This window comes from Podarcis erhardii (genome assembly GCF_964252035.2).
Source record: "Podarcis erhardii genome assembly, chromosome: 1".
In the NCBI taxonomy this organism is placed as follows: Eukaryota; Metazoa; Chordata; class Lepidosauria; order Squamata; family Lacertidae; genus Podarcis; species Podarcis erhardii.
Genome location: NC_138497.1, coordinates 382176 through 395688, shown reverse-complemented (window position 1 = coordinate 395688; position 13513 = coordinate 382176). Strand labels below are relative to the sequence as shown.

The following is a 13513-nucleotide window of genomic DNA, read 5'->3' as shown; positions in this document are numbered from 1 at the left end:
TCCATCTTTGGCGGATGCGTGCAATGATGTATCTCCATTGGAAACATGTTGGTCCAGCAGCTGCGGATTGCTGGCTCTGGCGGGAGGAGAGCTTCCCCACTCATTAGAATGAGCTGCTGCTCTTGGCTGTGGGAGGCAGTTCTCCTCTTGAGCAGCCAACTGTGACTTCAGCACCCAGCAGATGGACAGCTCTGGAGGAGCGTGCGAGGAACAGGCGCGGCTAGGCGCTGCTCTTGTCTGGAGCATGATCTGGGCACACTTGCAGCAGCAGAGAGTCTTTATAAGAAGAAGAGCATCAGAAGAGCCTGCTGGACCAGGCAGCAGCCCATCAAGCCCAGCACCCTCTCCTCACAGTTCCTGAAGGGAAACCCGCAAGCAGGATTCAAGCACCAGAGTCCTCTCCCCTCCTTTGGTTTCCCGCAAGTAGTATTCAGAAGCATCACTGCCTCCAACTGAGGCGCCAGAGCCTCCAAAAACCCTCTCCCCCTCCACAAATTTGTCCAATCCTCTTTTAAAGCCATGCTAGCTGGTGGCCATCACTGCTCTCCTTCAGGCCGCCTCCCAGACCATTTTGGCACAGTCAAGGGAACGCAGTGGATGTAGCCTACCTTGATTTCAGCAAGGCATTTGACAAGGTGCCCCATGATATTCTTGTAAAGAAGCTGGTAAAATGCGGTCTTGACTATGCTACCACTCAGTGGATTTGTAACTGGCTGACTGACCAAACCCAAAGGATGCTCATCAATGGTTCCTCTTCATCCTGGAGAAGAGTGACTAGTGGGGTGCCACAGGGTTCTGTCTTGGGCCCGGTCTTATTCAACATCTTTATCAACGACTTGGATGATGGACTCAAGGGCATCCTGATCAAATTTGCAGATGACACCAAACTGGGAGGGGTGGCTAACACCCCAGAGGACAGGATCACACTTCAAAACGACCTTGACAGATTAGAGAACTGGGTCAAAACAAAGAAGATGAATTTTAACAGGGAGAAATGTAAAGTATTGCACTTGGGCAAAAAAAATGAGAGGCACAAATACAAGATGGGTGACACCTGGCTTGAGAGCAGTACATGTGAAAAGGATCTAGGAGTCTTGGTTGACCACAAACTTGACATGAGCCAACAGTGTGACGCGGCAGCTAAAAAAGCCAATGCAATTCTGGGCTGCATCAATAGGAGTATAGCATCTAGATCAAGGGAAGTAATAGTGCCGCTGTATTCTGCTCTGGTCAGACCTCATCTGGAGTACTGTGTCCAGTTCTGGGCACCACAGTTCAAGAAGGACACTGACAAACTGGAACGTGTCCAGAGGAGGGCAACCAAAATGGTCAAAGGCCTGGAAACGATGCCTTATGAGGAACGGCTAAGGGAGCTGGGCATGTTTACCCTGGAGAAGAGGAGGTTAAGGGGTGATATGATAGCCATGTTCAAATATATAAAAGGATGTCACATAGAGGAGGGAGAAAGGTTGTTTTCTGCTGCTCCAGAGAAGCGGACACAGAGCAATGGATCCAAACTACAAGAAAGAAGATTCCACCTAAACATTAGGAAGAACTTCCTGACAGTAAGAGCTGTTTGACAGTGGAATTTGCTGCCAAGGAGTGTGGTGGAGTCTCCTTCTTTGGAGGTCTTTAAGCAGAGGCTTGACAACCATATGTCAGGAGTGCTCTGATGGTGTTTCCTGCTTGGCAGGGGGTTGGACTCGATGGCCCTTGTGCTCTCTTCCAACTCTATGATTCTATGATTCTAAGGTGCACAGCCCAGCCTGGCTTGCTTGGAAGGAGGTGCTGGAAGCCAACGGCAAGAGGCTCCACTGGCTTCCAGCCCTCTCACAGCTGTGAGGATGTCGTCTGTCGGCCCTGCACCCCAGCGTCCCATTTTGCAGGCTGTGATTTCCGCTCACATAACTTAACACTCCCTTCCAGCTGGAAGATGCAAATGGTGCTGGCTGTTAGTCCATAACTGGATCAGAGCTCTGGGCTGTGGAAGGGAGTAGAAGTCAGGAAGCAAAGAGCATTTGCATGCAGAGTGGATGTGGCTTCCGCGGGATTCCCAGGACGTCTCCTTTGGGCAAGCTCTGCATGCAAAGTATTGTTTTGAAGCAGGAATGGATCTGTTGTCATCTAACCATCTCTATGGATGCTGAACCAAGAGAGGCAGCAGTAAAGGCACTTTGATCTGTGGAACTGACACTGCCTCCTTCTGCATTTGTAAGGACTTGATATTTTAGTTTGGTAGCACCAGCGCTCCCTGCCTATGGACATCACAGCCTTCACTGTGCTCTGTGCCTGCTGAAAATATCCTTGTTTAGGCAACCCGACCAGGTATTTAGAAAGTTAATGCAAGTTTTAATCTGTTTCTAGTCTATCACTGATTTTATCTTTTGAATGGTTTAAAGAGTTGTTTTTAATGATAATTTTATTGTTTTGTTCTTTTTGTAAAGTTCTTTCTTTTACAATCAAGCAGTGTTTAATTTTTTAAAATGGATGAAGGGATGACTGAATGTAAGGGGCCTGCTCTCCAGCCCTTGTGGCGGATGGCAGGAGTCAGGCAGCTGGCATCTAACAGGATACAAGATCATCAGAGCGCCTGGGAAGAGGCAGCTTGGAAAGCGGGGCTAGTTTGGGCTCATGGCGTCTGCCTTGACAGGGCCTGCCTATTCTGGCCTTCAGAGACTGACAGCAGAATGAAAACTGACCAGATTTTGATGACGTTCTATGCTGACGGCTCTCCAAATTAATTTTCACTGTGCTGAAATGTGTGCGGCCCAAATGCTTGTTCCTCACCAGCCTTTCCAACTGGCTTCCCATTCATGGTGAATGCCTGCAGTTGGATGCAGTTGGTCTCCATGCCATCCTCTCGTGGCCCAAAACCAGCTTTGCATCACTTTGGAGCAAGAGTTTCACTCCATTAATGAAATATACAAAATTAAAGAACAGGGGTTGTGCAACTGTTTGTTCCAATTTGAAGGCTGAGTGCTTTTGATGTGGGCCCAGCCATTATTTAAAATAAGCTGGGAGAAGGTAGAAATGAATCGACACCATCCACATCACCCTGTTGTGTGTGTAAACAGGGCACACCAAGCATTAGGCTGATTTGGAGAATGATGCCTTTGAAATGTAACGGGTGCGTCTTTCAGCCAATGCTGGTCATAGAATCATAGAGTCGGAAGGGACCCCAAGAGACATCTAGCTCAACCCCCTGCAAGCCAGGAATCACAGCTGAAGAATCCCTGGCAGATGGCCATCCAACCTCTGCTTAAAAGCCTCCAGTCAAGGGGAATCTGCCACCTTCCAGGGGAGTCTATTCCACCATTGATCAGCTCTTACTGTCAGAAGGTTTGTCTTCAGGTTTTGTCAGAATCTCCTTTCTTGTAACTTGAGTCCATCAGTTCAGGTCCTCCCTTGTGGAGCAGCAGAAAACAAGTTTGCTCCATCTTCCATCTTTGGAGACACCTGTCAGTATTCTCTTCACGTGGCTTGTTGCCATTGACTGTGGTCCCTTCTGGTGACAGACAACAATAGGGACATCTGATGTACTGCAAAACCTGATCCATCAGGAATAACTTTCTGTCAGAATGGTGGAATGGACTTTCTCGGGAGGTGGGGGACTCTCCTTTCTTGGAGGTTTTTAAGCAGAGGTTGGGTGGCCATCTGTCAGGGATTCTCTAGCTGTGATTCCTGCATTGCAGGGGGTGAGACTAGATGTTACAAGATGACCCTTTGGGATCTCTTTCAATTCTGCAATTCTGTGATTATAAGGCTGTCTGAGTTGGTGGCCATCACTGCTTCCTGCAGGAACAAGTTCCACTGCATTTTCCACTTCCTGCAGGAACAAGTTCCACTTCTTTTATCTATCCTTTCTTCATTGGATGTCCACAAAATCTATTGTTATGATTACAAGCAAGTGGCTGATCCCAAATCTTTTAGGGTTGCCTGCCTTTGAAGACTCTGGAAGCCCTGGGCCTGACCCACCTTGGCACCCTCCATCTCCTTGCAACAGGAAGGGTCCCAAGGGGACTGCAGCACTGGAAGACTCCTCCTCCTCCTCCTCCTGCTGCTGCTGCTGCTCTTCCTTCTCCTCTTTCGGGGGGGGGGTGTTCGGGGCCTTCCTGCCTCCTGCCTCTCGTTCCTTCCCCACTCCACCAGTTTGTTGCTTTGCTGGGCAGCCTGAGCTGAAAGGAAAGGACACGACTTGAATATTTCATGCTGGGCCTGGATGTATAATTCATGAGGAGCCTCTCCAGCGAGGGAGAGATAAGAAGGCACTGTGAACACTTTAAATGAAGCCTTTTCTGTAGTTAGTCAAGAGAATGAGACAGAGAGAGGGGCCAGGCGGAGACCAATCCTGACCCTGCTTCCCGTCTTCCTCTTGGCATTATACAAAGTGGGCGTGACAAGTTCTGGGTCCACAGGTTGCCCTGAGAGGAGCAACTGGACTTCCTAGCAGGTGATGCTCCTGAGGGTCCCTCCTGGCTCTCTCCTGCCCCCACACACCACAGCCCCTCAGCCCTCACCATTTTAAAATTGTTTTGTGAGTTTCCCCCACTAAAACCTGCTCTTTAGCGCCCATTTGGGGCAAGCAGCCATTTGGATTTACAGAAGATGGAGCTTTTGTGAGGAGATATGAGAGCCATCTTCAAACATCTCAAGGGTTGTCACATGGAGGATGGAGCAAGCTTCTTTTCTCCTGCTCTGGAGAGCAGGACTCGAACCCATGACTTCAAGATACAAGAAAGGAGCAAGTCCCCTAGGAGGAAAGGTGGCAGCACTTGGGACCTTTGAGTGAAGAGGGGAGCAAGAGGGGACATGGTAGAAGTTTATAAAACATTGCATGGCATGGAGAAAGTGGACACTATGAGACATCCAGTGAAGCTGACTGTTGGAGGAGCCAGGAGAGATGAAAGAAAGGACCTCATCACACAGTGCAGAGTTAAACTATGGAACTCCCTGCCACAGGAGGCAGTGATGGCCACGACCTTGGATGGATTTAAAAGAGGAGTAGGCAAATTCATGGAGGAGGAGAGGGCTATGGATGGCTGCTAGCCAGGAAGGCTCTGCCCTGCCTCCACATTGGGAAGCAGCAGCGCTTCTGAATGCCACTAGGTGGAAACCATGGGGGGGATGCCCTTGTGCTCAGGGCCTGCTAATAGGTTCCCCCTAATGGGCACCCGGCTGGCCACTGTGAGAACAGGAGGCTGGACCAGATGGGTCATTGCCCTCATCCAGCAGCTAAGCTCTTCTTCTTTTCCTGGAAATACTGATGGAAAAAACCCTGTACCAAGAATCCACGAGCACAAATGTCATCTCCCTCTTTAATCTTGCCCATAAAACATGATCAAAGTTTTAAAAAAATAAAAATTGAGGTGTTTTAGATGGCCTGGTCTCGATTGCGGTGCCATGGCAACCACCATCTCCTGCATATTTTGGGTATCAAACTACAAATCGGAGCACACAGAGGCTCAGCCTGGCAAGCGAAGCATCTGAGGAGGAAGCAGCAATTAGGATGCTGCCCATGATCAGCAAACCGACTGGAGAGGGGAGGGGGCAGGGGGAGGCATCCCTCGCAGAAAGACAGAGGGGCAGCCCCTTCCCCTTCGCTGGGTTTGTAGGCCCCAAGGAAGTCACCATGTTCTTTTTTAAATGTATTTTTTATTAAAGATTTATTGGTTTACAAAAGTATGTGCAATGTATCTTTTTTCAAGTCACATTTTCTACAGATCAGTGTCATTTGTTGAGACTTTAGTGTTACCTTAGGAAGAGAAGGGGGAAAGAGGTGGAGGGGGCCATGGTGGGTGGGGGTGGGGTCGGGTGGCGATGTTTCTATTCTACTTAGTGTATGTGGGGGGTTTTGCGTCAGCATTACTTGTGCTGGTTGTCTTTACTATTCACCTGTGTTCCTTTGGTGGTGAGAGAAGTTGGGGTTGGCCATGGGTGTGATTGGCTGTGGTGAACTTTGTTTTCGTGTGTGAGTGGGGTGGGTGGGTATTTTGGATCAGGTTAGCCATATTGATTTCTATGCTGTTGGTGGATTATTGTCTTTGTCTTGTTGGGCTGTGTATGTGATAAAGGGGAGCCGTACCAGCATGAAGGCGTCTTCTTCCACTTGTCCCCGTGTCAGTTTCGGTTTACTGGTTAGTTTTTTCTAATAAGGCTGTTTCCCATACTGTTTGGTACCACTGGTCCATGCTTACTCCTGACAGGTCTCTCCAGTGTCTGCTTTGATGTTTCTGGCTGCTGAGAGTAGGTGGGTTATTTACTCCTTGTGATGTGAGTGGGCATTATTGTCTTGGAAGATGTTTAGTAGGACCAGTTCCGGGGTGACTTCTAATATTTGCTTAGTTATTTTGCGCATTTCTCATATGGTTGTTGTCCAGAATAGTTGGATTTGGGGGCATTCCCACCACATGTGGAGGTATGTGCCTATGGAGATGCATCCTCTCCATCATTTTGGTGAGGTTCCTGGGCGTATTAGCGCTAGTCTCCTTGGTGTTAGGTACCACTCCATGTTCATTTTTAAGATGCTACAAGCTGCCCTTGGCTAGATGGGCTGGCTCAGTTTTCAAGCATCGTGGGCACACTTTGGTTGGCATCTGTCTCAAGAGAGAGTGGAGGAGGGGGCCTTTGGGGGTGAGGGGAAGCTGTTGGACATTGCAGCCCCTACTGTGGCTGTAGAGACAGATGCGGGAGAGACAGGCTCCATTGCAACTGAGGCAGGTGAAGGCGTCCAGTTGTGCTGCTTCAGATGGACCATGATGCCATGGTCCCCGTACTATTTGCATAAAAAGAAGAAATGAACACACATACACCATGATTCCAAGGACAACTGAAGCACCCCTGACAGATGGCCACCCAACCTCTGCTTAAGAATCTCCAACAAAGGAGAGTCTGCAACCTTCCAGGGGAGTCCGGTCCACTGTTGAACAGCTCTCACCCTCAGAGAGTTCTTCCTTATGTTTAGTCAGAATCTCCTTTCTTGTCATTAGACCCCATTGGTTTGGGTCCTCTGCTCCAGAGAAGGAGAAAACCATCTGGGCTTCCAGACCCCTGAGCCTCTTGGTTGCCCTCCAGCTTGTCATCATCCTTCTTGAACTGGGGTGTCCAGAACTGGACACGACTCCAGGTGGGGTCTGACCAAGGCAGAAGCGGGTAGAACGGAAAGCGAATAAGAATTACGAAAGCAGTGAGCAGTAAGACGTCCTTATTAAACTGTAAGCCCTTTTACATGTTGTCCAACCTCTCAAAAAGCCACCTGCCTTGAGCTTTTGAGAATGTGTAAACATAGTTCAGTATCGTCAGCTGATCAATCAAGTAAAAGGAGCTTCATTAATCAACGGGGTATTGTTGTTTTTAAGGATTTGGCAGCCTTCCAGAGTTTCTCACTGGCCAAGTGCCCCTCTTTCATAGAAACATGAAATCATAGAATTGTAGAGATGAAAGGGACCCCAGGGGTCATATAGTCCAACCCACTGCAGTCCAACCCTCTTTCCACAATCCCTGAGCCAAACTCCCCTCATCCTTCAGAGGTGTGCGCACACACACACACACACACACACACACACACACCCCTCCTCCATCTCCAGCCCTCAGAGATCAGCCCTTTCTGGCTCCAGAGCACGGCAGGGAGCCTCTGTGTTTACTACAAGGCGTCAGCTGCCCCCGCCGCTGTTCTGGCATCTGCACGCGCTCAGGGGCTGCAGCTCCAGCCTGACTTCAGATCCAATTAGTTCACTGGGGTTGAATTTTAATCAGAGGAGTCAAACTTTCCCTTCCATTCATTCAGTTCCTATGAAGCCAAGGAGGACCTGGGCTAATGAAAGCTGAATCCGCTCAGGAACTCAGTGGGAATTGCCTTCCGAGGGTAAATTCCAATTCAATTATTCTGCAAAGGAAACAAACACTCAGGTTTGATTTGCAAATATGAAAAGCTCAATTAATTCCAGCTCTGGTGGGGAGGGGAAAGGAGGTGAACCAGGATGTGTATTATTTAAGAGGAACAAGCAGCTCCCTCTCATTTGCCTTCTCTCTGAAACGAAGAGGAGAGCGAGGAGGACACACCTCTGGCCCTTTGGGGAATGAGGAAAGAAAAGTATGTTGAGAGTCCTGGGCACCAGAGCCGGAGAAGGATGTTGACAGACAAGCTGGGAAGCAAGCAGAGGAGGGCCACCAAGATGGTCCAGGGGCTGAGTCTGGAAAGCAAGCCTTGTGAGGAACGGTTGAGGGAGCTGGGTATGTTTAGCCTGGATAAGAGGAGATATGAGGGCCATCTTCAAATATCACATGGCTTGTTTTCTCCTGCTCCAGGGGGGTGGCAGATTCAAACTGCATGAAAGCAGCTTCCAAATAAACATTAGAAAGAGCTTTCTGGGGGCAAGAGCCAGGTGGTACCTGGTGCGGAAAATTTCTTGTCAACCCCCCCCCCCCATTGAAATTGTTAAAAGAAGGAAAAATAAGATACTAAAGTTGCAAGTGTTATTTTCTGGTTTATTTACATTGTAAACATAAGCACTTAAAACCTTTTTTTTCACGATGGGAATTTCTTATGAATGGGGGTTTTTTTTACTTAATTTTGCTATTTTGCAGCCTACTGTTGATGTGGACTGAAGGAAGCTGAGGTGCTGTGTGAGTACAACTGCAAAAACAAGCACCAGTGTGGATATGTCCCCACTCTAGAATACAAGAAGAGCCAGTGGCAGAGGAAGGGGGTGCCGGCTGCCCCGAGTGTCGTCACTGAGGGGGTAAAAAAATGGCAAAAATATGAGGGGTTTTTTAAAAGGGCTCACAAAACTTTTTAGTTCAGTCAACAAACGTAGCAAAATGTGGCTGGCACTGGGCACCACACCCCGGGGGCCAGCACTTGCCATGGGGCCTGCAGAGTGCCCAAGCCTCTCCTGGGAGTGACGTGGTGGCTTGGCACTGAACTGGCAGTGTGGGGCTTGCGTCTGCCCTCGCCTCTCCCTCAGCCGCCCTACAGCTGGGGTCTTTGGGGTGGGCGGGGTTGCGGGGGTGGGTGGGGAGCAGAACTCCAGGGGGAGCTCCAGGTGGGCAAGAGCAGGCAGGAGGGAGAAGGGGGCGAGGGAGACTGGGAGGGGACAGTGTCTAATCCTTTCCCTTTCTCTCTCCTGCCTCATGAGCTGTGATATTTCCCTTTCTCTCTCCAGCCCCATTTCAGCTGTGATATGGTCAGTCATATCCTGCATAGGACAATGGAGGCTGTTCTTGGGGGCGCAGAAAAGTGACTGATGCACATGCACCCCCTACTCACAGCAGGGTTAAGCTCAAGGAGGCGGGGAACTGCTCTTGTTGCCCAGTGAATCCCGGCCAAGCTGCCCACTCCTCCCTCCCTCCCTCCCTCCCTCGCTCCCTCTCTCTTGCTTATGCCAAGATGGGGGTCTCCTCGGCACCATGTCTGAGTCTCCATCGCTTTGTGTCCTGGATGCTTTTCGGCCGAGTCGGACTAAGAAGGAAGCGCCGTTGTCTCTCCCTCCTCTCTCCCGATCTGCTTTTCCCTTTGCTTCATCTCTGCCACCCGCACCTCCTCGTGGTTAACTGGAATTTGGTAATCCTCCAAACGTTAATCGAGAACAAAAGGAAGTGAGCCACCTCCTGTGCGGTTGAGAGAAGGACGACCCGACCTCACTTGGAGAGTGACATTTCTGGATTTGAAAATGAATTGGAAGTTGCGGTGGGATCAGCGCTGCTAATTGTCTTCATCTCCTCGCCCTTTATCTCTTTTGATGTAACCACATCTTAAAAACACTCTGGCCGCACTCAGCTAAGCCCCAGAGAAGCCGAAGGGGCTTTTTGTGCATCAGAGAATGGGAGGGAGCTCCTTTTGCCCAAGGTTGGGGGCGGGAAGGCAGCCCCTCTCCCCCCCCCCTGCAGAAACTAAGCTCTAATTTCAAAGGAATGCTCAGCCAAATCGGCGCCGAGTGTTGAAAGCGCCAGAACATCCTATCCAGAGTGAGACCCGCCACGTGTGAAACAAGGCAGAGTCCACTGAGCTGTTTTGGGAGGGGGTGTTAGTGCCATTTTAAATCCCATTTTCTGGGGAGCTGAAGCTTCCTTACAAGGAATCTCTTTGGCCACGGTAAGGATGAGAAGGGAGCAAACGGGAGGCAAGGGGGCAAAAGGGGGGCACAAAGAGGTCTCTATTGGGCAGCAGAGTTGGGGGGAGGAAAAGCGGCTTAAAAATGATTCAGAAAGGGCTTGTCCACACTTCTGCTTGTCCCACACGGGGCCACACCTAGAACGCACGACGGGTCTGAGCGGTTTTCCCCTGGCTGCGCTCCTTTCCCAGGAAATCAGAGCAAACCTCAATCTGGAGCAAAGCTGAATTGGGCTTTGCTCTGACTGAGGACTTCTCCAGACTTTGCTTTTGCTCCTTCCAGGCCCAAGTCCATGCTCAAAAGCTCCGTGTCCCAGCAATTCTTGTTTTACTTTATGCCCTGAACTTTCCCAGCGAAAACCCGCTCTTAGCATTCAATCCGAGTAAATGTCCATTCGGTTTTCCCACTGCCTGACCTTTGCTCCAATGGAGCTTTAGTAAGCAGTTTTTTTAAAAAAGGCAGGGGTGTGCTCAGTGTGGGAAGTAATCCACTGGGAGCAGTCAAGTACAACATTCCTTGTTTTGCTAGAGTGGACATGCAAGGGAATGTTTGGTCCAGCCAGTCAAAACTTCTGGTTCCTCCTGGCGTGGAGCATCCTTCCTCTTGCATGGGACTAGTGGGTGGGCATGACCTTTCCAGACCTGGTCAAAGGCCGAGTCACGCAGCCACCTCCTTCCTCTTTGATCTTCTTTTTCATCCTGCGAACTTCCTGATTGACCTGGACTGTACTGCTGGCTGCCAGCCACGCAGTCCCCCAGGTTATCTCCCATATGAGGTAATAATAATAGTAGTAGTAGTAGTAGTAATAATAATAATAATAATAATAATAATAATAATTTATTATTTATACCCTGCCAATCTGGCTGGGTTTCCCCAGCCAATCTGGGCAGCTTTCAACAAAATATTAAAATACAATAGTCCACCAAACATTAAAAGCTTCCCTAAACAGGGCTGCCTTCAGATGTCTTCTAAAAGTCTGGTAGTTGTTCTTCTCTTTGACATCTGGTGGGAGGGCATTCCACAGGGCGGGTGCCACTACTGAAAAGGCCTTCTGCCTAGTTCCCTGTAACTTGGCTTCTCACAGTGAGGGAACTGCCCTCGGAGGCCCTCGGAGCTGGACCTCAGTGTCCGGGCAGAACGATGGGGGTGGAGATGCTCCTTCAGGTATACTGGACCAAGGTTGTTTAGGGCTTTCAAGGTCAGCACCAACACTTTGAATTGTGCCTGGAAATGTACTGGGAGCCAGTGTAGGTCTTTCAAGAGCGGTGTTATGTGGTCTCGGCGGCTGCTCCCAGTCGCCAGTCTAGCTGCGGCATTCTGGAATAGTTGTAGTTTCCAGGTCACCTTCAAAGGTCGCCCCACATAGAGTGCATTGCAGTAGTCCAAGTGGGAGATAACTAGAGTAACTAGGGTAATAATAATAATTTATCATTTATACCCCGCCCATCTGGCTGGGTTTCCCCAGCCACTATGGGCGGCTTCCAATAAAACACTAAAATACAATAACCTATTAAACATTAAAAGCTTCCCTAAACAGGGCTGTTTGTACCTGTTTGTACATGTTTGTAACTTTAAGCCTAAAGCCTTAAGCCTGCCTTCAGGAATCACACTGTGCTCTGCCTGATCGTGAGTAAAACTACTTTTTGTTACATGTGAATAAGGCTGTGGTGTCTTTATTATTTTAGGAGGGATCAAAGGGGTCTCACCAGGAATAATAGAACATATCTCAATCTGGACAAGCCAGACTGAATTGCTTATTGTCTTAAGAGGCTCACACCAGTTTGCAGCCAGTTTTCTGCTGCGTAAGAAGGGGAATACACTCTGCTAAGTGAAGGAACTTGCTAGCGCAAGTTAGGAAGGATATTAATAATCAATATACCCTCTCCTGCCACCCTAAACATTCCCACACTCAGACATGGTGTGCGTCATGCCTGGAAAGAGCAGAGGAAAGGGGAGCGTGGAGAAGCTAAGGAACCATTTTCCTGGGGGACAAGAGTCCTCAATTGATAACTGATGGCAGCTATCTCAGAGTCTGCATTGCCTAAATCAAGTTTGTTAAACATATTCTCATTCAAAGTCACCCAGGAGGGAGAGTGCACCCACGGGGGTGGGCAGGGGTTCTTCCTCCTCACCCTGTCTCTATCCTGGCAAATTCCCACTCGCGCAGGGAGACCAACTTCTGTCAGGTGGCTGAGTGAGCAGGCGGCCTCCTCCCCTCCCTCCCTCCCTCCCTCCCTCCCTCCCTCCCTTGTGAGCTGGATGTACTTTGGCTGACAAAAAGGTCCCACTCGCCTTTCTCCCAGCATCATCCCAAAAGCTGGAGTTTTGTCAGAGAAGCGGAAGAGGAGAATGGAGGGTGCATTGATCCTGCTAATCCCGGCCTCTTTGTTTCCTCCCTGGGGTATTTCTTTTTTGAAGCTGAGAAGTGCTTGGCGTTTTCCACGAATGCAAATAGGATTTGGGAAGCCGAAAATTCTGAGGGAGTGGAGGGGATAATCAAAAGAGCTTCAGATATTTGGCACACTGAATGGAACCCTGTTCCAGCCCCATCAACACAGGGAGTCATTATTACCTATTTAGAGTTATTTCTATAGAATAATCCCATTACCCTTAAGAACAAGCAAACCAAAAGACTGTGAAGTGGGACACAGCAACTGTCCTCACAGAGGAAGAGTCAGATGGTCCATTTGTGCTGCCTTGATGGATCGGCTCATAAAACCATGGCTGAAGAGGTCACCTGTCTGAAACATTATGTGGCCCAGGGCCCCGCAGTTCCCTTAGATCACGGCTGTCAAACACAGTGGCGTAGCGTGGGGGGTGCAGGGGGGGCCGGCCGCACCAGGCGCAACATGGGGGGCACGCTCGCGCTCGCACTCGCAGCTCTCTGCCCCTACCTGGCTCACTCAGGGTTAGGGGGCGCAAATTACTTGCCTTGCCCCAGGTGCTGACAACCCACACTACGCCACTGGTCAAACACAAGGCCTGCGGGCCGAATCTGGCCCGCCAGACCTCATCATGTGGCCCGTCTAGCCGCCGCCGGCCGCCAGCTTTCACCTTTTATTCTCACTTCTTCTTCTTTTTTGACACCAGAAAGCCGCCTCTTGACCGCATGCGCGGCAGCCTACAAGCCAGAGAACGTCTCTGCCCTCTAGCGGCGCCGGCCGTTCTGCACAGGAAACCTCCACTTTACATGCATTCAGGAAACCTCCACTTGTTTTTATATTGAGCGCATGCCATCCTGTGATGTGACAGATCCAGCGGCTGCCTGAACCCTTCTCTCCTGTACTGTAAGTCCTACAGATACAACCGGCCCTTTGAGGGTGACCAAATTGCTGATGCGGCCCCCGATGAATTTGAGTTAGACACCCCTGCCTTAGATAATAAACACACAGACACAAATATTT

The 13513-nt window shown here is 49.6% G+C and overlaps 1 long non-coding RNA gene across 1 annotated transcript in view; it reads right to left on the bottom strand.

Moving 5' to 3' along the window:
* LOC309350064 overlaps positions 1–13513 on the bottom strand; it is a 961019-nt gene that overhangs the window by 866697 nt on the left and 80809 nt on the right. The gene's annotated exons all lie outside the window — the stretch shown is intronic.